The sequence below is a fragment of the Cyanistes caeruleus genome, chromosome 4 (assembly GCF_971803275.1).
Source record: "Cyanistes caeruleus chromosome 4, bCyaCae1.hap1.1, whole genome shotgun sequence".
NCBI lineage: Eukaryota > Metazoa > Chordata > Aves > Passeriformes > Paridae > Cyanistes > Cyanistes caeruleus.
This window is the reverse complement of record NC_141704.1, coordinates 3,556,264-3,582,953: the sequence shown is the minus strand read 5'-3', so window position 1 is coordinate 3,582,953 and position 26,690 is coordinate 3,556,264. Positions and strand designations below refer to the sequence as shown.

General features: G+C 40.1%; 1 protein-coding gene across 5 annotated transcripts in view; it reads right to left on the bottom strand.

Moving 5' to 3' along the window:
• Window positions 1-26,690, bottom strand: part of LOC111923149 (endonuclease domain-containing 1 protein-like) — a 158,905-nt gene that overhangs the window by 103,457 nt on the left and 28,758 nt on the right. For all 5 annotated transcript variants that reach the window (XM_086886411.1, XM_086886413.1, XM_086886412.1 and 2 more), the window contains exon 2: window positions 18,830-19,078. The gene's annotated coding sequence lies outside the window, so the exon portion shown is untranslated. The remainder of the gene's footprint in view (window positions 1-18,829; window positions 19,079-26,690) is intronic.

Here is a 26,690-nt window from a genome sequence, read left to right as displayed (position 1 = left end):
TTCTCTTCACTCTGCTAAGGAGAACTGCATTTTCCCTTGACTTCCTCCAATTTCCCGTGTATTCACAAGGGTTTTTGATGTTTATTAGCAAAGTTGGTTTTCCATCTTTCTGTACCTTAGATTTTCATATAAACCCTATCTAAGTGTCGTCCAGAGAAGATGTAGATGCCCCAGCCCTGGAAGTGTTCACAGCCAGGCTGGACAGGGCTTGGAGCAACCTGGGACAGTGGAAGGTGTCCCTGCCCATGGCAGGGGGTGGATCAAGACAGTTTTTATGCCTTTTCCAACTCAAACCATTTTATGCTTCTAATACACTTTTACATTGATTTTAAATTGTATCCTTGTATCTGCTTTTCAAATGACTTATCTTTAATATATCAAGGCACAGATTTTCTGATTTTATTCTAGACATTGTAAACCTTCAAGTTCTGTGTAACCTCTGTATTTCTTTTAAGCATGTTCTGGAGAGTTGACAGAACCATGAACAGATTTGGTTGGAAGGGACCTTTAAGACCCTCTATCTCTTAGCCCTGCCATGTGCAGGGACACTTTCCACTAGACCATGACCTTCCCCTAGGCCAGGTCATATGTTTAGCTGGCAAAATTAGCTGAAATCCTAATTAATCATGATCTGGAGTTGCTACCAATAAACAACTACCACTAAGAGATGCAAAAATCTCATCCTCGCAGTCTTGAGCTGCCTCTGCGAAATGCCAGAGTTAGGGATTAGAATTTCTCATCTCCTCCACTACAGATCCAGTTGCCTCGGCAGCATTTTACTGCACAGGCTCAATATAAACATTCCATGTGTCATCAAGCAGGCAGTGAACATCCACAGAAGTCTGCCTTTAACACGTCAAAGATGCAGGGATTTTCAGCATCCCATCCCTCAAACCATGCACAAGAAAACTCAACGGCAGAGACAGAGAGGAGGAAGGTATTTGGAAACTTGGTACATACCAGCAAATTTAAGATTATGAAAATTGTGGTGCCTTACAGTAGCAGCGCTGTTACACGCGTTACAAACACTGAATTTTGTCAAACTATTTCCAGTAAATGCATTCTTTTTTTCCCCACCTCAGCACTAGAAATTCCCAGTGCATAGTACAAATCGTTATATTCTGCACTTTCTAGCTCAAATGAGGACCAGGTTTTACCAGCCAGCTTTTAGGAGTGTTTAGACCCTCCCTCTCTGGTACAGAAGCACACTGATTTCAAGCTGGAAAAACATTTCTTATACTGATTTTTTCCTTCTATTTCAGGCAAAAGTTCCTAACCATAGCTAAGCTTTTGCCTTCTGCTGCCACTGAATACCAGTTGCTGCACAAGTAAAACAGAAAAAGTCTGAAGTTATTTTAAAACAGCTACTTTTCTCTATTTAAGTGTTTAGTCTTCAGTAGTTGACTATGTTATGAGTGGGAAATAAGTTCCCAAAGTGATGCAACCACCAACACCCCAGAGTAGGGCAGTGGCAACAAGTGAAGGAAAAAAACTTGCAGGGTAATGTACAAACGTAATTTAGGTAGGGTAGAACAGCATTATTAACTGGGGAGAAAAACCCATAAAACAAACACAACAAAACAACACCCTCTGATGATTCTTTTTAGTCTTGGGTAATATTGCTACAAAATACCTAATAAAGGTGACACAAAGAACTTCTAAACCATTTATTAATTACTTGGGGCTATTTTTCATTTTACTGCTTCGCTGCAATTTCCATTAGCATGGTAAATGGTACCGTTTTTTTCCAAAGAGATATTTCCAGCAAACTCAGTGTGGATTTAACAAGACCAGGACCATCATATAAATAGAAATCAGAAAATAGTATTTCCATAAGAAACCGCTCAGATTTATTGGATTAACAAGCACTTACAAGTGACTCACGCTGACACAGCCTATAGTAATCCAATCTATTTGAGATAAGAATAAATTCAAAGGAAACCTTAAATTTAGAAAATCACCTCTGTGGCTGCACACATAGCTGGCTTTATTACACGAAATCATATTAAATGTTCTCTCCAAATGGGAGGACAAATAAATTAAAAGCTAAATTCTAGCAATTTTTTTTTTTTTCTATGAGTGCAGCATGTCCTTAACAGCAGTAGCTGACACACTGAGCATAATTAGAGAGGGATAAGAGAGCCCCGTGTGGAAGTGCCTTGTGGAACACAGCAGTTTTCCAGTCTGACAATCCCACAGGAATATGCTGGGCTAAAAGGAATGGGAAGAAGAAAAGCCACCAAGCCACCTCACCTTGTGTCAGGAGAACTAAGGCAGATTGTTGAATCTACAGTGGCAACCACCATTTCTCCTGCGTGTACACTGGTTTGTGTTTCCGTCTGGGATTTCTTGGGGAATTATCTCTAGGGGATGTTACTAAATCCTAACAAACACTGAGGTGTTCTGGCTCAGCACACTGAAACATCAATGCTTTCCTGAAACCCTGAAGGATGCATTCACAGCTCTCACACCTCCTTTAAAACATGCAGGGAGCTGGGATGGAGCTTATTTCTATAAATACTCCTCTGCAGCAATAAAAGAATTTTTACCTCTTGATATCGCCATGAATAGTAACAGTCTGGAAGAAAGTATTAATAAATATTACAGAGTCATAGAATAGCTTGGGTTGGAAAGGACTTTCAAGAATATCTAGTTCAGACTCCCTGCCATGGGCAGGGACACCTTCCACTATCCCAAATTGCTCCAAGCCCTGTCCAACCTGGCCTTGGGTTCTTCCAGGGATGGTGCAGCCACAGCTTCTCTGGGCAACCTGTGCAGGGCCTCACCACCCTCAGAGGGAAGAATTCTTCCTAATATCCCATCTAAACTGCTTTCTTTTCATGTGAAAAGAACAAAGACAATGTAAGGAAAGGTGACACTGGCCAGAGCAAGGGGTCACGCACTGAGGACTTGTACCTTTATCACCAATTACTGTAAGAATTAAATGCCACCTGTGCATAAGGATATTTGAAAGCCACGGATCTTCTGCCATCTATAAAGCAAAGACACTTCTCAGTGTGCAGGGACGTAAATCACTGAGCACACAGATGAAAACTCCTTTGTAAGAACCAGCTGCACACTACTGAGGCCAAAAAAATCTTATCAAATGCAGACTTCAAGGCTGAAGTGACTTATTTAGAGAACTGCTGTGCTGCTCTCACCTGTAGTATCCAGTTAAGTCAGATCAAGGACAACAGCACATACCAACTACATCATAAGCAGGAGGCTTTAATTTTTTATGCACACTTTCCTTCAGGCATACACACCCACTCTCAGAAAATTCCCATTAATGGCCATTCTACAATCCTGAAAAGCAGTATGTTATAGCCTTGGGCTAACTAAATTAGAGTGAGCTATGCTGAAGCTGCAATCAGTGAAAACCTGCTGTATGACTTTTACTGCAATAAAGATACTCCCTCAGAGAGCCTCTTCACAGTATAATATTTTCAAAAAAAAACTCACCAAAGCCTGCACCTCCTGTGAATTTGGTCATGACAGCCTGGGGCCTCGCCCAAGGACACTCAGAATAAAGATCAAAAATTAACCAGTAGTCAAAAAATGCTGATTATACCCAAGATTTTTAATGTACTTCAAGTGGGGATGCAGATCTTGGCTTGAAGGAGTGCAGAACAGATGAAAACTCAAATGGCAAAGTGCAAGGGGACAAGGCACAATTTGTTCTGACTGAAAGACAAGGTAAAAAATCTCATTTTCTGTCACAATGAATTGGGTTTTCAAAGTGAGACCTCCTCACCCTTGTGCTTTTTTCAGATTTGATTTTTGGAGAAATTCTAGCCTTTACATTACAGTAAAATGCTGTAAAATTTTCAAATAGCTAGATTTTGTGCTAACCCTAATTCATAATCATTCTGGCCTTGCAACCGTGGTGTGAAATTCACTGAGCTAGACAGCTGGGAAGGGGGGGGTGTGAAGAATGGGGGTGGTGTTGTGGTTTTTTTATTATTATTGCACTTCTGGTGTTCAACCCTTCTACTCTATACAAAATCCATATTCAGAAGTCTGTAAGCATGAAGATGCTTTTACGTACAAGGATTTGGTCAGAGCCTCTAAAAGCATCTGCACCTTCGCTTGCATTGAATGAATCTCTCTTCAAATTTCCTTTAGTGACCAAAATATGCATTTCTAGCCTATAGTCCTGACTTATGGAAAAAGTGGTGCTGCTCAGAAAATTGTTTTCTCAATCTAAAATCTTTTGCTCTCCAAAATAATTTTCATCCCTTCAAAACCCTCTGAAGGACACCTACTGAGAAATGCTTTCCAATGAAACCTTAAGAAAATTTCCTGAGATCACAGTACTGGTACAAAACTAAACCTTAAATGAAGTTCTAGGAAAGAACCACCAGCTTTTCACGTAAACTTGTGGTGAGTTTTCACTGAAGCCCTCAAGCCTGCCAAGCCATGGCTAAATGTCATACCTCATTTCCTATTCTAAATCAGCCATAACAGCAAGACGGGGTTTTGCTCTGTCATTTTCAGACCTCATTAAAACCCAACACTGAGTGTAATTCCTAGCAGTGGAACTTGGCTGTGGAATGAAAAAAAAAAAAATCCCCAACATTTAGACAATCTAAAAAATTTAGGGTTTTTTTTTTTCCTACTTAAACGGGCCTTGCTCTTCACAAAGATATGGTTTTATTTTTTTATATGCTCTTGATACATGCTGGATCAACATCATGAGGTATGTGAATTTAAACAGAATTATTTAGGTTGAAAACCCCTCTGAGATCATAGAGTCCAACCATTAGCCCATCACTGCCAAGGCTACCATTAATCCACGTCCCCAAGTGTCACATCCTTTAAATCCCTCCAGGGATGGCAACCCCACCACTGCCACAGGCAGCCTGTGACAGGGTCTGACAACACTTTTGGTGGAGAAAATTTTTACTAAAATCTAAACTGAACCTCTCCTGGTGCAACTTGAGGCCATTTCCTCCTGTCCCATCACCGGGAAAAGACAAGCACAACCTACAGCTGCTTTGTAACACAAGCACAATTAGAAAGTCAAACTCTTGCTCCATTTCTTATGCAACTATCAGTCAAATTTTAATTATTTTCCCCTGCCAAAAATCTATTCTTAACAATTCTTTAAAGGCCAGTTAAGACACACCAAGAACTATGAAAAGAAACACTGGGCTGTTTCATGGATCACCTCCCAAGGTATCATGCTCCAAAGCACACAGCGTCACTGTATTTTCTGCCTCTGCAATATTGTCTTTAGGCAGCTACAAGTTGTCTCAGTGAGAAAACATTATCTTGTGCTTGTCCTATTAAAAAAGATTGATCTGTTCAACACCTGATGATTCACTCACCCACGTGTTAGAAGTCCACACAAAAATGATTCATTCTGTCCGTAAGAATATTCACCTGGGATACCCAAGTCCTCTCATCTTTTCCAGAGCTGCTAACTGCTTTTTCTTGTAAAGGTGGTGGATGGTGGCTTCCCTATGAGAGCAATGGGTGACATGAAGAAGAAACAGGCACGGGACTGTGCCCTGGGAATTTTTAAAATAATAGTAATAATAATAATAATAATAATAATAATAATAATAATAGGAAAAAAAAAACAACTTGAGAGTTAAGTTTGTGGAACTGTTAACTGAAGCACTGGCAGAGGAAACAGAAACACTCCACAGTGAGACAGTGGTTGAAGGCAACAACTGATTTTAATCCTAACAAATCAGCGCCACCCAGATTTGAAGGAGTTCAGGCTACTCCTCCGTGACTTGGACACTTTCTCCCAGAAAAGGGCTCGGGAGCAGCCGTCCTGAATCACCCTGGGAGGGACAGCCAGTGCAGGGCAAAGCCATATTTAAGGGCTTGGCTGATGACATCAGATTCGTTGTGTTTGTGCAACAAATCAAGCTGAGTTCTAGGCTAGAACTTCATGTCCAGTTCTGATACCCACGCTGCGGAGACGCCAAAGGACTGGCAAGCGTTCAGGGAAGAGCTTAGGAAATAGTGGGTCTGGCTGGGATACAGACTCCGTGACGCCAGGCCAAACGTCTCCTTCATTAGGGAGATGAGTCCCTGACCTTGTTTTCATAGGTACTATGAATATGACAAATAACAAGCAGCTCTTCGATCCTTGGAGAGAAAGGCACAGCAAGATATTACAGCTGGAAGGCAAACAAGCTTGAATTCGAAGTAACTTCTTGCTTTTTAGCAACAGCACTGCTAAATATTTACCATTAATCGGTGTTTTAGGACTGTAGAGCTTCTAACAGCACTCCGAGATGCACCTCTGAGGAAAACTTCTTATCTTCTTTTACAGAGAACCACACAGGCTTGATACAGAGACATGAATCTAAAAATTTCATGGAATCGTAGGATAATTTGGGACCTAAAGACCATCCAGTTCCAACCCCCTGCCATGGGCAGGGACACCTCCCACTATCCCAGGCTGCTCCAAGCCCCATCCAATGTGGTTGTGAAAAATTCCAGAGGTGAGGCAGCCACAGCTTCTCTGGGCACCCTGTGCCAGGGCCTCCCCACCCTCTTAGCCAAGAATTTCTGTCTAATATCCAGTCTAAATCTATTCTCTTTCAGCTTTAATCCATTCCCTTGCACTAACGCTGCTTGCCTTTTATTAAAAATAAAAATGCTAAAGTTAGTATTGAAGTTAATTTTCATGTTTAATTTTATTGTTACTGCTATGTAATGCCTACTGTTTTATGCTGTCTCAAGATCAGCTGTGCTCCTTTGCCTTGAAAGAAGCATTTTTTAGATGGTTTTCCTCCTTGGTAAACTTATCTGCAAAAACACTGCCATGGAAATTACCTGATTTGCTATTTTTATTGCACCTCATTATCACAAGAAGTAACATGGAAAATAAACAGAGAAAAAAAAAAAAAAAAGAGAATGTAAGACCTTAATGTAGGGGGAAAAGCAAATGGTAACTCTGATTGTGTATTATTAGAATATGATGAGAATTTATGTGAGATGGCACTAGTTTAGCCAGAAAAGCACTTAACAGAAGTGACTAAAGACATGCTTGCTGCTGGCATGACACAGCTCTCTCCTTCCAGCCCTTCTATCGTCCAAACACATTTTACTGCCATCCCTTCTGCAACTGCTGAAGCTGAATTTTTGACTGAAGTTTAGACAGTACTTGGAGGCACCAAAGTGCACAGCACACCCAGTTCAGTAATCCAGGAAAAGATAAGACTTTCACATGTACTTGTTCTACCAACACCTTGATTCCGTGAGGAAAGGGGAACAAACATAACCAACACCCACAAATGAGCCCTGAGAAATGAGAAACACAAAAAGCAATGATCTAATGAAGTAAGACAGTTTCCTGACATAAGAAATAAAGTATATAGATTCTGAATTCTTGTTTATTTCTAATCCTGTATGTAAAAGAAGAAATAAAACTGAACCGAGTAAGGCTTAACTGACTCATTTTTAATTCTGAGTCATCCCAAATCAGTGGATTCCTGTGTCAGACTATCTGTGCCCTCAAGAAGGTAATGGAATATGGCAATTTCTAATCCACTTAAGAATCAGGAAATTCACACAGCAGGTGTGAACACTAAAAAGCCACTATTTTCACTTTATACTGAAAAAAAAAAAATTCAATCAAGCTCTCTCTATGGAATATAATAAGAGTTCTGAAGAGAGTGGGTAAGATAAGCCACACTGCTTTACGTGAAAAAAGCAGGGCAAGTCCTTTCCTGGCTTGTCCCGCTAGAATTACAGACCTTGAACTCGTAGAAGACAAATAAGAAACCTCTTGACAGCAGTGAGAGATCAGGGCAACCTCCTTCCCAGTGCCCTGTGCTGGGGGCTGCACACACAAACCACATCCCAAACAGCACCAGCTCCCTCCTGATGCCACGAGCAACTCCTCACCTTCCCCTCACTCTTCCAATGTACCCCAATTTAATATTCTGTAAAAACAAACACGCTGGGTTTATGCAATAACTGCCAGAGTGTCATTCACTCCATGGGATTTGGAGTTTTAACTCCTTAAGGACGCAATCCTAGAAAAATTAATGTATTCCAGGAGCTTGGAATACTCGTATTTCTGGGGAATTTATCACAGAAGTATTTAGCACAGTGGTTTTAAATCTTCTAATTTTACGAGGAGATTCGAACTGCTCAGCATTTTTCTGAAAATTCTTGTTCCCAGAATTACCAAGTTACATAAGAATCTCATATGCCAATAATGAAACATTTTCTAGTCTCCAAGGTAGCACAGAAACGCCAGAAATTTGTCTGACATTCCTCCCCCTTCCAAAAAAAACCCAACAGGCACGTAAAAAGAACTCAAAGTGTTATTTATAAAGTCTCATTAATTGTCAATTATTGAAATACTAGTAGCCCAATTGTTCCTGAATACTTGGTGAGGAATGTTGTTGATAATTTCCATGCATTCCTGTCAGTTCTTCTCTATCCAGGGAAAGAGAGGGGGAAAAAAAGAAAAAAGTAGAGAAGAAAAAAGAAGAAAAAAGAAAAATAACTGGTTTGCATCACAGTTTTCCACTCTTTTTACGATTACAAGTATCTGATGTTTTTATTAAAATAAATATCTATGGTTTTAATAACACACATGATCTAAACTAAGATGTTTCCTCCCAATATCACAGCATCAACCACTATGGGATCAGCATTTGGAATAAAATCAGCAGGAGCACTTCCCCATCAGTGACAGCAATATACAGCTCTGTTAATTTATTGCTCATTATTATTCATCATTACTTTGGCTCCAAACAACTTTCAGGGGGGAATAGCTGGGAAACTTTGCACTTTTCCTCAGCAAGTATCTATGTAAAACATAAAAATGAGGCATCTAAAATATCTGTTCCCAATTAAAAGGGCTGTTTCTATGGTCCACAAATTCTCCTATAATACAAAAGTAGATCTTAAAAGATTAACACACACATTAAAAAGTCCAAATCCTAGTTAACACTTAAATATTGCTGTCTTAAAGCTATTTTAAGTAAAGAGCAGCAGTAGAGACGAGTGTGAAATTATAGCTACAGTTCTGGAAGCTACCGAATATCTGGATTAGTCCCATGGAAAAGGAGAGCTGGATGTCCAATGAAGTATCTCAATTCTTGAGCTGCTTATAAAATTTCCCTTATCTCTCTACTTGCTATAGGTGGAACACTGGCACTAAGTCACCTGTGCCTGCCTCTAGATTAGGACAAGAAAATTGGAAAATAATCTTTTTTCTCCCTCTCAACCTCTTCATCTTCGTTTCAGACCCAAAGCCTCCAAACTGTTTTGCACAGGCATGTTGTAAAACTAACTTTAGGTGTTTAGTAGAGTGAAAAAGGGAACCATTTTGGATCCCTCTGCAGAACTGAAGCCTCAAACTGCAGTTCTGTTCATTTGTATTTTAATCCAGTTTGTGTGCTGGTATTCCAGCAGCATATGGCAGTGTGTATTTCTGTTGGAAGAGCTTCAAGGAGGAGAAGCAGCACCATTCTAAAAAACTGCTTATGTACCAAATCAAGTTTTGTTTTTTTTCAAGTGAGTTTCACGTAATTCTTTAGGATGCTCATCCTTTTTTATCAACACAAAAACCCCTCCACATCCAGAACCAAGTTTCCTTTGCCCAGTTATCTTTAGACTGTTCTCCACTTTTTATGGCAGAACACCAAGAAATAACAACTATGAAGGAAGCCTAAGTTCCCTCTTTAGAACCACAATGATAAAAAGAAGATAAGATCTTACTACTTGCTGTTTGGAATTATTCCAGCAATTAGGGTACTGTGGATAAATCTCATCTCACTTTAAAAATCAGATACCCAGGTGAGATTAATCTTAATCCAATAGGATTACATGGATATCACCTTTCACAATGCCAGTTAGGTTAAATCCTCTGTTGCAGGGGAACCAGAACTCTGAAAACCTGCAGAAGAGATGGTATTTGCATTACAAATCTGAGCAGGAGTTACCATAAACCAGCCACATGTTGTACCACTGCCAACACCTCAGCAGAGTCTGAAATCCCACATCTAGTGTCTAAAACAGGCAACAGCAGAAACATCATTCCTGAAATAACCTTAGGACCTGCACAGAAGGTGAAAACAGACAACTTGAAGGAAACAAACTCTCTGAATAAACACTGAGCTGATTATTCACTGATTGCTGAGGAGTCCTCAAACTTAAAGCACTGCAAAGGCTTTTTCAGGCCTCGATACCAACAAAATATTACCACTGATTCCAGTAAAATATCTGCCTGAGCAGGACTGTGGGCTCTTTCCCCTGAGAAGTGCTCAACCACTAAGTACAAATTACTGAATCTAAAGAAGGTGAAACATCCCCCTACACACTGTACATGAACCCCTTGCTTCAAACCAGTTATCCCAAGTGCTCTGTACAGCCCCCATCTGTGGAGCAGACAACTCCTCCAGTGAGTATTCTCCCAAACCACAAGAATTTTGTGTTAATTTTCCTTAATTCTTGGCAGACATTAACTGAAAACACCCCTCATCCTCTCTGTCCTGACACCATCCCTGAACATTTGCATTCAATCCAAGCTTATTTGATGGGAACAAATAAATACTGAGCTCTCATCAGCATCCTTCAGACCTCCAGAAAATACTGCCTTTCCCCAAATTAACGTAACAACGAGATCAGCAAATGCCACTGCTGAAGCAAACACCTGCTCTGAGGTTTGGTGGGCAGAAGAGCTTTTTAAACCTGCTAGAAACTGAGATCAGCTACCACTCAGCTGGAAGAAACTCCAGTCCTACATTATGTAATCTACATAGTTTTTAGACCAGTCTGCATTCTTGCAGAGCCCAAACCGAGGAAGCTACAGACAGAACAAAAGAGAACAGAAAAAGTTCATTAACCTCAGCCTAGAGGCTGCCAAGAGCCTGTATTTGCACACTGAGGCAGGACTGCCCTGTCGCCCACACAACCCTGAGCTCTGCAATCTCATAATACCAAGGGTAAAGCACCACAAAATTTCCAGCGAGTCAGATCAGTCCTTTATTTGGATGAACAACCACTAACAACTAGTAAGTTAGAAGATCCACTTCAGGGTTGGGTTTGGGTTTTCCTTTTCTTGGTAGTGTGTGAATAAGTCCAGACACAAACTCATCTGAGAAACTCAGAAACAGCTCAACTGATGCTGCCACTGACCATACGGAATGAACAGAAAGTGGTAACACCCAAATTCAATCTGACCTTTAAAGACAGATTCATCTCACCCAGTTTCTTCTGTTGAGTATGCTGGGTTTTTTCCTCATTTCACAGAATCACAGAATGGTTTCAGTAAGAAGAGACCTTAAAGCCCATCCAGTCCCATCCCGTGCCATAGGCAGGGACACCTTCCACTACCCTGGACCAGGGATGGGGCAGCCACAGCTTCTCTCTGTAACCTGTGCCAGGGCCTCCCCACCCTCACAATAAAGAATTTATTCCCAGTATCTCATCTAAAACTGCTCTCTTTCAGTTTGAAGCCATTCCCCCCTGTCCTGTGACCACATGCTTTTGTAGTCTCTGAAATGGAATATATACTACTAGAAATGTAGTCCCTGAGTACATCTCCAAGTTGCAGACTTTTCACTTATTTATGCAAGAATGAAGAAAAACAGGTGAAACTATCAAGCACCCAATTCAAACCAAGCTGTTTCTTGCAATCAACATTATTTTATAATATCTTTTTACATGATTTAAAATTCCTCATTTTATCCTTTTAGGTCACCCACAGAACTATAGCTTCTTTTCATCCAAAGAGACTTTTCAAGCCTTCTCCTCACTTTTAATCAAGCATCAAATTGCTCTTTCTTAACCATCATGTCTGAAAAAATCTCTCTAGAAGTGACAACACTCACAAGTTTGAAACACTGAAATACCAGGGTGGGATTTCATTCACTCCATTTTAAATACCTGCAGTGAGTCTATGAGGATTTTGGGTGTTTAAATCCCTCACTACAGCACAGGGAACGCAGACAGCAGCTCATCTGACCACACAGATATGATGACAGAAGGATGAACCAAACTGCTCATTCCACTTCACTGGTTGGGGCAGCACCCTCCAATTATCCTCCCAATTAGCAGGATGAGAGATTTTTCTTGTGTCATTTTGTCTGACAAGAGTATCTCAAAGTGCATGGAACCCCAAGAAGCTCAAAACTTCTTCCTTCCAACAAAAGCACATTAAGAAAGAAAAGACACAAAACCAAGTTCAGCAGCACAGAGAGACCTCCCAGTTCCAGACAATGCTCCATGTCTGGAATTGTCCAAAGCCAGGCTGGACAGGGACTGGAACCACCTGGTCTAATGGAAAGTGTCCCTGCCCATGTCAGGGGGTGGAACTGGATGGTCTTTAATGTCTCTTCCAACTCAAACCATTCTGTGAGTCTGAAACTTCCCAGCCCCATGAAGCTACCTGACAGTTATCAGCATCAAACATCACCTCTTGAAATTAAAGTGGCCAAACTGCAGGATTTTGGAGACAGATAAATTCTCAGTGTAGTCACTGTAATGTAAACACTGCATTTTTAAGACACCGTTAATTAGGACTCCTTCAAACAACCTGGAAAACCCAGAGCAGAGGCAAAGCTTGACCCAGTCCTGACCTGCGTACAGGATCTTCACTGCTGAAGAGAGGCTGCATTACTGATTACAAAGCACTTAAGTTCAGTACTTGAAGCAGTATTTTTCTCTATTTTTAGTTGTGCAACTAAAAAAAAAAACAAAAAAACCCACTTGAGCATGAGGGTTAGACCAGATGACCTTAGTCAGGTCCTCACCAGGCTCAAGCATTCTGTGATGAATAAACAAGGAAATGCTTTAAAGAAAACTAAAATGAACAGGCAAAAAAAGGTAAAGGTATTAAGGGGGTGACAGCTTGCTGAAGACCCCATATTGCATGTGGAAGAATAGAGTAAGTGCAACTTAAAACAAAAACAATATTAAGAATATTAATAAATTGTTAAGATTATTAAGAAATATTAAGAAAGCATTCAAAAGCATGTCCTTCAAGAAGGGAAGTCATACTGTGATTCCAGGAAAAAGAATAAAGACTTTAACAAACTAAACACAAAATTTTAAGCTGAAAAAAAATAAAATACTGAGAACTGATGGGTTAAGAGGAAATTTTATCAAATACACCAGAAGGGTGAAGCTTATGAGAAAGCCTGCTGGGCCAGTAGGTGACAAAAGATAAAAGGCTCGACAGGACAAAGCTGTGGGGAGAGAGAGAAGCTTCAGAAATGCTTCTTTGCGACATGAAAAACCCAAATGAACCCATTGTTCAGTATGTAAGAGTTTAGGGACCTTCCAGCTCTGGCTCCAGCCTGCAGAGAGGATCAGGAAAGAGGATCCTCTCCGGGAAGTTGAACACTGCTCCCTGCCAAAGCCTACCAGGAATTACGCAGTCGGAAGCACATGGACACAGCCAGATTTCTAAGGAAACCAAGTTATTAAAAATACCAACTGATGGACTGCAATCTGCAGGTCACAGACAGGAGGGCTCTGAAAGGTCTCTGTGGATATTGGGAGTCCCTAAAAATTACCAACTTCTCCACAAGATCATGAAGAAAACTCAGCTGTAGAGCAGAAAGGAGGGAGGTCTCATTAATCAACAGTTAATTTACATGCAGAGAACATAAACTCTCATACACACACATAAAATCAGACTCCTGTACAGGTCTGGAGTTAGACCTCTTTCATTTAACTGAACAATAAATTATGCTGAAAAGGACACACTGTGAGGTCACAGGTCTACTACAGATAAAGCAGTAAATGCATCAAAGCAGCTCTCCTCAGTCTTTTCCTCCAGCTAGTTATTATACAGCGTGACTGGGAGAGAAAACAGAAGATGAAATTCAAGTAGGTTGATTCCAAGGCCCTGTATATAGAAAAAAACAGCCAAATACACACTGAAAATGAGGGGTTCTAAATTAGTTTTTTTTCCTGATTAGGAGAGACCTTGAAGTCACTGCAGATAGCTTTGTGAAAATACAGTTTTCACAGTGGGTGATAATAGGAGCAGTGAAAAAGCAAACACAATTTTAGGAGTAATTAGGAAGGAAGAGAGGTGGTAAGAGGAAGCAGCAGTGGGACATTGGGACAGTGCACTCATGTGCAGCACATTCATGTCCTCAGCTCCCCACTTCCATAAGCTGCAGCTGCAGGACACCATTGGAAACATTATTTTGTGATACAGGTGCTTTAGTTTTACTGAGGCCCAGTTTTACATCTGGTGTTGGAAAACAAGAGGAAGTAACAGTTCTACTGCTCAGTCAAATTCCTACACTCAATCACCTAAAACAAGCATGTATTTATGATTGTGGAGATTGATTCTGTTGCCTAATTTCCCTTACTCAATATGATTTTCTATTTACTGGCAATGCAAAGAGTGACAGACCAGCAGGTTCCAATCAAGTTGGTTTTGAGACTAAAAACTCAGAAGATGAAAATTGCTATGAACAAGGAAGGTGCAGACCTTTTAAACTTTAAACATTAAACATCATCCTCAGTCATCCAAAAAGGCGAATCCCTTACCCACCCTATCTTTCAAAGGTGAAATTACAAACAGGCAGCACTGGAACACTGTACCCAGGGAAGTGGTGGAGTCAAAAAATGAATGGATATGGCCCTTGAGGATATGGTTTAGTGGTGAATATGGTGGTGGCTGGGGGTAGAACTTGGTGATCTTAGAGGTCTTTTCCACCTTTAATGATTCCATGACGAAGAATGACATTATATCTTACATATTATTATCCATTCCTACAGAGTATTTCACAGTGACTCCACATTTGCAAGTGTACCAAAACAGCACAGTGATTCTACCACAAATTCAGCTGTGCCACGTGCAAAAGTGGGCAAACCCACTCTGCTTTTGGCAGGACTTGGTGCCATTTCAGCTCTTCTTTCCACAGGGATCTGTTCCCAGAAGTGTTCAATTAATTCATAAATGACATGAAAAGGGCTCAACAGTGAGATGACAACATCTGCTGATGATAGTAAAGTTATTCACAGTAGCAAAGGCAGTAAATAAGTAGAAAAAACCAAAAAGAAATGTGTGCAGATTACTCCCTGGACATTGTAACCCATAAATGAGTTTCAGGAGTGAAATTAATGAGGAATCTCAATGAAATTAAGTGTGAAGTAAGATGACTGGAGGTGGGGCAAGTAGTTCTATTTCATAAATGTAAGCTAGCAAGCTTTGAACTGACTCAACACTTGCAGCAGGCTGAGCTCTAGGAAATTATAGCTGTAATGGAAATAGTTATGTATGAATTACTTAAATCTTTTCCAGTTCAAGAAGTAGATTTTAAATGGCGTTCAGGTTCAAAAGTTAACAAAAGAATATGGTTCCTCACTGAACAAGCTGATGTGTTAGTTAAGTTGGGGAACCACAGAGCTTTACACTTCCCAGCACTTCTCACTAACCAATTCCAAAAGACAAGACCAGTAAACACTGCAAAGAAACCCCAAAACACCCAGCTCAGTTAATCCATGTACTACAGATGTCTGGACAATGAAGGGTGTGCAGGAAGAGGATTCTACTCCCATTCTGTAGCTGTGCTCCTCAATAACCCCACTGTGGCCACTGCTGGAGACAAATCACTGCTCTAGGTCCGTATATGACAAGAGCTGCTTTTCTCCTCACACCTTCACTACCTCTCTGCAAATTGTCAGACCTTTTTATTCTCTCCTGGACTTTCTGTGTTGTCCATCAGGGAAAACCATCAAAACTATGCTGGAAAAGAATATCCAAAATGCCCAGCAGGAGCAGCTGGAGGGGTGAAAGGGATCAAGTGCCTAAGCATAAAGTCTGTCATCTTGTAGATAATTCTGTTTGCATTAAAGTTGCAATGCAGCTTTGCTCCCCATAAAACACCCATCCAGCAAAGTGCAGAGGAACAGCTCCCTCCTTCTCAAAGGAAAATCAAGCAAAAAGGTCCATTCATTATTTGAGTTCCCTTTTCCACAAAGGTGACTTGAGCTTATTGCTCTTTCCCTGAATTCCCCCTACATTTCCACTCCTACTAAAAGGAAAAACTCCCTTTGAAAAATCCCAACCTGAAAAATTACCTGGATTTCCAAGCAACAAGATGAAAGCACGACCTATTCCAGGAAACAGTCCTAATCCATTTAACAAAATTAATGGGTATTTTAATGACACTTTTAGATTACCACACTGTAACTGACTCTTGATACAATTGATCTGACTTTATAAAAATAGGAAAATATTAACCACTGTATCAAAATCATCTTTGAAATAATTACCATACCACTATATCCCATTTTTTTCCTCTCCAAAAAACACCAAGTTACTCCAACATGGAGCAAAACAAATCTTCTGCCACAGTAAAAGAATGAAAAAGAAAATTTTACTTTTCTGGGTGCATACAGCACTAGTTCTTAATAGTCAAACCTACAGAACCAATTACTATGTCAACAAGAACTGAATCACTTTAAGAGATTAAAATTATTGAACAAATCACTACCTCTAACCATCTATTCCCTTCAGTCCTGTAAAACTTCCTGGGGATAAAGACTATTAAAACATAACCTATATAAAAAACATCAGAAATCAGTTTTGCCTGGTTACTGTATTTTCTTTCACACAGCGCAGCTGCCTATATTTAGCATGGATGTTTTTATTTCTCTTACAAACTATGTTAACAAACTCCATGGGGCTCTTCACTACCCCTGATACTGAACCACAGGCTTGCAGATGAAGGCTGGGAAAACTGACAGGGTCAAATGTCCAAGTTGGGATGAGGAGGATGAATAAGGGGGCAGTACCAGTAATCAAGTTCAACTCCACTTAGCTCTGGAAGCTCTGGAATAGGAATGGAATATGGAGAAACAAGCATATATGGATTGATTTTATATACAACTATATCTAACTGCACACTTGAAGTTCCTGGAATATTTGCCACCTGGGCTAAATCAGCTGTCCAGGCTGAACTATGCATGGAAAAGATGGATTCCTTTCCACAGGCACCTTTTTAGAGACAAGTCATCCCCTTCAAGGGAGTCTGGAATAGGAACTGACAGGAAGCTGTTCACCCTACCTGCTGTTCACCTCTGGCTTCAGCAGCACCTGGACATTTAAGCTTCATGAGAAAAACCTCACCCACAGCATTTGAGGTCAAACAGAAAAATGGAGGTATTTGTATGTGTTTGGGATGTTTTGTAAGAGCATCCAAGCTGAAATTCCTCTGTGTACACTCCTGGGAATCCTGCATTACTGTACCTGATTGCTACTACATTAGGCTTCCACAAATACACTCATGTGCTCTTTCACAAGTACCCACTTCCACCTTCGAGAGTTATTTATGCTGCTTGGAAAGATCAAGGATCTGGATCTACACACACCAACTACCTTCACTCTGCTTGCAGTGTCTCAACTCTGTATCCTCCTCACTGTGCTTGGTGCTGACATTTTGCCAGCTCACTCCTTCCACATGTGAAAACAGCATTTGCCTGAAAAACCCATTTTCCTCAGCTTCATACTGAACGGAATTAACAGGCTGAAGAACTACTTCAGAAAGAAAACCATTTTGGCATTTAAGATGTGGTGAAAACCAACCAATGAACAGGAAATCAAGTATTAGAGTGAAACACTGCAGCTGTACTCGGTACCTGCAAATACTTGCTGTTGAAATTAGGTAACATCTGTAAAAGGTGAGAATCATTACTGGATAGATTCTATTTGTATTCCCTCAGATGACAGCGCTGCCACCACACAATTCTTACTTCTTCTTCTTGGACCCACCATATCTAAAAAACAATGATCTTCTTGTGCTGTGGAAGGGATAGAATGTGAAATCCCATCCACATCCCAACAGAATCCCACAAACATTTTGGCAGGAAAAATTTATTATGTAAAGCCCAGATGGCATCCCAAATATTTCTACTTCAAAATTTAGGACTTTTTTATTTTTTTTTTCCCCTTAAAATAAATTACACAAAAGCATCACGCCTAAAATTAACTGCACAAGAGCATCAGGCAAGGTAACCAGACTTAACTGAGCAGTTATTTGGACTATGGGAAGAATGGGAATGTGGTTTTTCTCCATTTAACTCCATTGTCAGAAATGAATAACATTTTTCTATTCAACTATATTTGAATGACTGGCAGAGAAGGAAGATATAATGAGCAAATATATCCAGCAATATATAATACTTGGAGAAGAACTTTTCCAGTTGTCTGAAGTCTAACACCTTTGCCATCAACTTCTCAAGCAACGTTTTAAACTTTCAGAATCAGGAAATTTGCCAGTTTTTGCTATTCTAACAGGCTTCTTTGGCTTAACATTTGTTTTTTCTCACTGTGCAATTTCAGCTCTGAATCTGGGAATATGTGACTTCAAAAAGGTTTCAGCTGTTGCTTCACTGAAGCAGCTAAACCTGATTATCAGTTTGGTTCAGCATGGACTTAGTCACTGCCCACCCTTTAAGCTCTGGGATCAACCCTTGATTCCGACTGTCATTTTGCAGTGAGCCCACTCCTAGATTCCTTTTATATCTATCACTTCACTGAATGCCAAAGAAATCTCAGTGTACTTGGCATGAAGGCTGCACTTCCTATATTTATGCTCCAACTAATGTATGCTCCATTTTAGTCCTTCCCAGCTTAAAATCATCCGAGGGAAGACGGCATAAAGTGCAAAACAGTCCAAACTGTTTTACTAATACAAAATACTGATCACCCACACCGCCTTTCCATCACCACCTTTCTCGTGCATTTTCCATTTAAATCCACGCAAGGTATTAACCCAGAAGGAACCATGGTCATTTCTGTATAGCATACAGTCATAGCAGGCTTGTTGCTCCACCTCAAACTTCCAGAAAATAAACCATTACTTTTTAATTGTACTACCTTAACTTTGCTGGCAGAAGCACGTTTGATTCTTCAAGACGGAAGAAAGTGAAACGCTCTCTCCAGGCAAGAATTCCTTATATCTGGCACGCTAACACTTCATCCTTTTTAATTATTCCACAGGTGGTTGCCTTGGAAACTGCCAAGTAGCTCTTGGATTTGAGGGACCCAGCATGAGACAGTAACGAGCCTTTGTAGCCTCGGCATTCGGATCCAGCAGCAGCAGGACGCGGAACAGTCACAGAAAACCTGGAAGAGACGGTTAAAATTAACAGGCATTAATTACATGGCTCAGTTCTTCAAATACAGAATACAAGGAATGCTGATAGTCCCTGAACAGTGGATAAAAACCACATTTTAGAGGCATCTGCTCCTGCAGCTCCCCAGCACAGCCCCGGATTTCACCTTCGGAGGACGGCACTGAAATGGAGATGCCGGCGGAGCTCCCAAGCTCAGCCCTCAAGATCCAAAAAGATCTCGAGATTTTTTTTTTTTTTCCCCCTCAGCTTCCAGTGAGACCTTCCTGAGTGTCTGGTCCAACTGCCTGAAATTCAGTGCTATTGTTTTGCTTTGAATAAAAATAGAGTAACTATAAATAGCTGCCATCGCAAATGCTGATTCACTGTATTCCGTATCATACAGCAAACTGCTCCCAACTTCACTCAGCCTGAAAAACTAGGAAAATGCTATTTACTTAAAACACAGCTAAGAAGCCCAGCAAAGCATCCAATTCTGCATTCATGTCACTGGTCTGAAAGTACAGAATATTTTCTTTTTCCCTTTCTGATTTCTCATCATTTCAAAAGCTGATTTACACTTAAATATATAAATAAAACCACCAAAAATCAAACCAAAGCAAAACCTTATTATGCTTTCTATTACTAGTCAAAACTGTAAACTTCAATTTTTCAAAAAATCTTTTCTGTTTCACCATTTTCACTTTTTAAACAAAGAAATGGTTAACATAAGCCTTAAAAAAAATAATTTTCATTAAAACTACACATGATGGAAATAGTCACTCCTGCACTCAGAGGCTTCCCTCTCTTTGCTGATATGATTAAGTCCAAGTCGGTGATTTCTTGAGACCTCACTCGTATATAAGTGCTTGGATTTGTGGTATCACAAATTGCCTGGCAGCACCTCAAGAGTAAAAGGTGGAGTTTCTTCCACTCTTCCATGATGAGACACCCAAAAGACACAAGTGCACATTTGTTAATTCCAGAGCTGAGTTTTACTAGAACCAGCTAGATTAAATATACATTTATTGCAGAGAAAAAAATTACAGCGCAGTAAAAGAAATAAAACTGTTTCTGAACAATCTCCCCAGAGCTCACTTTGCCTGTCCAGGGCAGGTCCTTCTCTCTTTCTTTCTTACTTTCTTTAATCACTTCCTTGATTAAAAATGAGAATCTGAAACCTGTGGATGCTAACTATTAAGCAGGGAGCACAGTGCCTGTGGAACAGCAGGCCACATAACTTTCTCAGTCTCGCCTGAGAAAAGTGGCCTGGGAAACCATAAGGAGGAATTAAAACAATCCTCAGAGATAGAAGACAGCCTTGCAGGTGCTGTTTGTCTGTTCCTTGTTTTCTTGCAAGAGAAGGTTGAGGGGCTGGTGTACCCCACTGACCAATGATGGTGATGTGTTAGTTCACTGACCAATACGAGTTTTACTTTTCTGTACTTTCACGTATCGGTCTATAAAAGAAGATCTGAGGTAATAAACCTGAAGAGAAAGAACTCTCCTGTCCAACTCACAAGTGAGTCTGTGTCGTTCTTCTCGCCATTCCCAATAGAGTGACAGAAACCATTTTCTTTCTCTCTGTCACTGAACTCCACCAAAGACTAAGCAAATCCTGGTGGGTTCCTTTCTTACTTTTTTTCCTTTATTACTTCTCTCTCCATATCCCTTTCAGTCACCTAATTTTCCCATTTACAAACAAGGTTTCTGAAAAATGACATGACAAAACCAGGCATTTTATGTCCCTCATTTCCAGCAGTTCCAGACGTGAGACCTGTTTAATCCTTTCTGGATTCAATTTAGGATGAACACGAGTTTCACCAATTCACTCATCCCACCATCCCAGGGCACACTTGCCATGCAGCCATCCACCTCCACACTTTGGGAGGGGAAATTTGCCTCCTTTTCAACCCATCAGGTTTGTTTTGTTAAGCATCTTTAGGGGATTCTTTCCATGCAAAAGCGGCATTCCAAAACACTGTGGAATTTTCAAAGCATTTTCTCTGTTGCTCTCTTTCTAATTGCAGCTGCAACATCCTGCAAGTCCTGCTAGTGCAGGAGAAAACATCTCCTTTGCCCCAGTTCCCTCAAGTGCCTCTGACAAACCAAGTCTCCGAAACCTCAAAATGACCCTTTTATCACAGATGGTTTTTTCCTCTGAGGAAAGGTGGATTTTTCATCCCTGACTCAGTTAACACCACTCTCAAGCACATCCCCACTCTGCACTCATGATCCCATTTTGGTTTTTTCTCACAGGGCAGACAGGTGAATTTATCTACAGTGTTCACTCAGACCAAATCTGGTGCTTGACCAATTTCCCAGTGTTAGTCCTTTCAACCCTCTGAGATGTTTTGAAAACCAGGGCATGCAGCTCTCAACAGGCACCAATGCCTGTCATTTTCATTTGCCTTTTTCTCAGAGCAGTATCACCCTGACATTAAGTCAAAAGTTGTGAATTTGATTTAAATCCTACACCCTTCTAAAGGAATGTCTCAACAAGCTGATTTCTGAAGTCTTCACCTACAGGAGACGACGAAACCACTGCATTTCTTCCCTATCCCCATCATCTCAGACTAAATAAGTAACTTTAAAGACGGTAAGAGAGTTCTTGCTAGCTTTTTTTCCTCTTTAAAATATGTATTTTGGAAACCTCAATACAATATATTTATGTTAAATATGCTCATTTTAACACCTTCTCTTCAGACATTCTGTTTCTGTGAATGGCCCCACCTATGCAGTGGTTTATCTCTGCCATGTTCCTCCTGCTCAAACTTCTCAATCCCAGTTTAATCTCTGCCTGTCTGGTGATCTGACTGGATTCCTGGGCTCTTAGACTTCCTCTCTTCTTCATATAAAGGTTATGCATGGGAGCCATGGGATGAACTCAATGAAAGACTTGGATTTCTTTTGTTTTCTGTAACATTCATCCATCTCAGGTGCTACAAACACGCCTGGATCAACAGGGAGCTCCACCAGCTCAGTTTCTGACCAACCCTCTGAAGAAAGGGATATCACACTCTGCAATTCTTTTCCATGCTCATATGGAAGAGTGCTACTGACTCTTCAAAATACAAATAAAACCTTCTGTCTCAGCCTTCAAAGGACACAGCTTTTTGCTCATTTCCAGCCTCCTGGCCTAGGGCTCTGCCTCAAGGTTCACATTTGACCTCTACCACCCCTGCTCTGGGACCCTGAGTGACTGAGTGATGGAGGAGCTCTGCTCCCTCCTTCAGAACGAGCATCATTAAATGCTAAAAGTACTGTAAACTCCAGAGCTCTGTGTCATTAGTAAAATACATAAAACATGGGACTCATGGACAGTAAAACCAAAAGCAAGATGAATAAAGGACCTTTAAGTAACTCCCCGGTCCACTGTGGGGTTTTTTTTTTTCAAATTTGTTCTTAACCCATTAGCAAACTAATTTTACAAATCCATATGCATCCCCGAAATAAGTCTTTCTTTCCCTGCTTGAACACTTCTAGACACTGCTGGTTTGCTCCTCCTCAATCTCCATTCCTGCCCAAGGCTCCTTTCTGACCAGTCTCTATCCCATTCCCCAAAAAGCTGCTTCCCAAAATTACCCTCAGATACTCTCAGGGAACACTCCATCTCCCTCCTACCAGAGACTTGCACCTGATGGCAAGCCCAGCACAGTAAGGAACTTCTCCCCCCACCATGGTCAGAAGAGACATGAGAAATTCAAACACCACTCATGATGCATCCCACACTGGGGTTTCCAAAAAGGACCGAAAGGTCAGCTTGCCAAAACTGTAATTAACAAGATCCAAATTCTTATTTCCCCTTTTTTCTCTGCAGAATTTCTTGTTTGGTTCGTGTCAGGTACATTTTAGCCACAACTTCTTTGTGGAAAATTCTTTGCCCTGTTCTTGGTTTCAAGCACTGCTCAATGAATAGATGACCATTAGTTTAAGTTTTTGGTTTTTCTAGCTGTATTTTTTTTTTCATTCTTCAGAACTTGCTATGCATAGAAGTGATACACAACCACAACCACCTTTTTTAGCCAACTATAAAATTGATGTTTCCTTGATAACTGTACTTTTGTATCTGCAAAAGGCACCCAGACAGCTTGAACCAACTTTTTTAGCCAACTATAAAATTGATGTTTCCTTGATAACTGTACTTTTGTATCTGCAAAAGGCACCCAGACAGCTTGAACCAAGTACAAAACTTAATTTTTATTCAATGTTTCAAATACTATATACATACATATATATATATGTATGTATGTATGTATACAGTAAGTATATATGACAGGTAGTAAGTCATAGATACAATATCAGATTGGAACTACATTGAGAGTCCCACTGCCATCTTTGGAAAACTCTGAAGCCACTGCATTAAGGTTCCAGAAGCAATTAATCATTTAAAATTCTTTCTTAAAAAAGCAAACCAAAAAACCCCAAACAGCTTCTATTTCAGTATTTTTTACTGTTCTTTTTTTCTAATAGCTATTATTTTCCACCTGAAAATAAGTTAAACGGTATTTCAGCAAATAGTGTCAATCTTGGGTATCTATTTTTTTAAAAAGCTTGTCAACAATTTTTTATGTTTTACTATTTGACGCATAATACAGAGAAAATAAAGAGCAATCTTCTGAAAACTATGATGGCTGGCAAGAATCCCATCTTTTCACCAAAAAAAAAAAAAATGGTTTTATGTTGTAAAGAAAATTATTTACTATTTGCTGTGATGGGTTTTTAAGATTTACTTGCAAATGCTTGGAAAATAAAAAGGCACCTTTCTCTTAAATTATTTTGAAGTATAATCAACTAAAGCAGACCACAAAGTCTTCTTTAAACTATTCCACCTCCAGTGAAGATCAGCACAGCCTGGCTGCTTTACAGCTTTACCAGGGTAATAAGCTTCTGCACAATGAATACTGAAAAAAAAATTAAAAAAAGAAACAAAACCACCAACAACAACATAAACAAACCAGAAAAGGCACCCTTTGCTGTCTTCAATAAAAACCTTAAGTAAAAAATGAGAAATATGGGAATTTCCCCTATAAGAACTGCAAGTTGCCAGAAAAATTTCAGCCAAGCAAGTTTTTCCACAGATTCAACTAAAAGATTTTACAAAATAGAGGTAAAAAGAATAATCAGAATACAAGTCACTGCCTGGGGACAGGACTACTCAGGATCAGATACCAATGAGAAATGAAGTATAGAAAGAAGTAAAAGAGGTAAGAAAGGTATCAAAGTTTAGAGGCTCAACAGTAGCAGCAAAAATACCTGAAGAAGGGAATCACAGAATTATTTAGGCTGGAAAAAGACGTCCAAGTCCAACCATGAACCCAACACGGCCAAGGTACAGCAGTAGAACATCCTTGGGACAAGGGTGGCCACACAACTTTGAGAAGTTTTCAATTAAGACAGCCTAAAATCAGATGGTCACTTTAAAAGATGTTTTTGAGTTGAATGTACACTTGGTCAGATCTCAAAGGAAAGGGTTTCCAGCTAGGTGGAACAGCTCTGATGACCTGGGCTGTCAGGAGCTCCTGAACAAAAACAGAAGGGGAAAGAAGACTCCACTGCTAAACAAGCTTGTACAGCTGAGTTCATCAGTTCCCATGGCTAAAATGAGATCTGTACCAGCTAAAACTTGTGAAGGTGAACTCTTCCTGAAATAATTCACAATCAGATTATCCAAAACCAAATCCATCTCAAAAGAAAACTGAATACTTTTCAGTCTTAAATACAAGAAAGTTTTGCTCTGTGCTACCAGAAGAGACATGGAATCACGGTGCTGAATAGTGACTTTGTGCTTCCACCTTCAGCACCGCTGCTTGAACAATACTGGAGTCTTTTGGCAAGAAAATACAGGACAATTTTATGTAACAACTTTCACTACAGTAAGAGTTACTGGTAAACTGAAATGAAAACAACAAAAATTATTTTGACAGTACTAAAAAAATGACCAGTCAACACTTTCAGCAGTTATCTGGAAAAAAAATCTTTTTCTATCTATGGAGAAAAACATCAGTATGTGATGCTCCAGGAGATGGGTATATTCTGAATTTCTGGTTCATAACTCTGTACAGTGTTTTGTGGTGATAGAGACTTTCCCTTGCCCAGACTGCACAATATTCTGTTGCTGGGGTTGACTTGTCCTCAGATCTTGCTCTTTACAGCTTCAGCTATTTCTTCTTCTATCTCAGAAAACCTCCCCCTTCCCCAGACTACAAAGGAAGCACAGTAAACTAATACCATGTTAGTATGATGCACAGCTCAGATTTTTACAGGCTGAAGATGCTCTCCTCTTACTACAGAACACGATAAAGTATCAAAAGCATGAGAGCTGGCACAGAGATTTCTTAACAAATGCTCTACTAAGAGAAATAATCATTCAGCTGAGAGAATAAAATTGCTTAGTGTGAAGGTCACCTGGTTTAGCATTAAATATCATTCAACATCTGCTTAAGATAGATATCAATTTGTGTCTTTACAGCAGAGTTTATTTTTTGAAAAAATCTTTAATAAAAACTGTCATCACATACTGAGAATTTCCACATTCAACCTGCTAACACTCAGACTAATTTGCCTCATATAAGCCCTCCAGTAAATCCAAAGCCCTTTTCCCCTGTGTATTAGCTACCAATTACTACAATACAGATACTAAAAACTCAACAAAATAAATGCTAATACCTAGATAACACTTGAACAGCTTTTGCTACATCAAGTAACTATATTTTTTTTTTTCATTCCAGCATTCTGATGCACGCCTGGTTGTGAAGTTTTGGTGTTTAACACCAGGAGGATGAATCCACGGACACTGCTGGCTGCTGAGCAACACAAACCTCCTCTACTGCCATCAGAAAAGGGCCAAGAACCAACATCATTCCCCCAGGAAGAAGCCAAGAACCAACAGCTGAAAACAACTCTATGGCTTCACCACCTGCTGCTGAAGCCACCTGTACCCATTTCTTGCACCTGACTGTTCATTCCTGTTCATGCAGCTGTGCCATGAACTACATCTAGGTACTGACCCTGGAGAAATCTGATTTTGCTGCTTTTGGGGCTGGTTCTGCAGTGGGCTCACCCACGGCTGCAGGATCACCAGGCCAGGACCAGGGGCCAGCTGGCATCCAGGCAAAGACTGGGGGATGCTTCTTTCAGCAATTCTGCCAGTTCATGCCAGCTTAAAATTCCCATGAAACCATGTAGAATTAGACATATCCAAGTTAGAAATGCAGCAAAACACCAAAAAAAAAAAAAAAAAAAAAAAAAGAAAGCACAGACTGTTTGTCCCCTAGAACAAGTTACTAAGAGAGATGTTGAAATCCTCATTTCTAAGTAACTCCCAAATAAGCCAGCCTGCCCTTCTGCAAAGCATTTTCAGCAGATGCCTGTTAATATTTCAATTTTTCAGTCAAGCATAAGCTACTGAGCTCAAAACAGGGAGTAACAGTTACATGTAATGACCTGCAACACCCTAAATGTCAGACTAAATTACCCCACAGTTCCTTCTGCCTCCCATCTTTGAAACACAGATATATTTTAGTTCTATCCCTTGCTGTGTCAGATCAGCCCACTTTAACAGTTTAAAACACAAGAGTCAAAAGTAATGATATCCCTGCTTGGAACAAGTCCAGGGGTTGAAT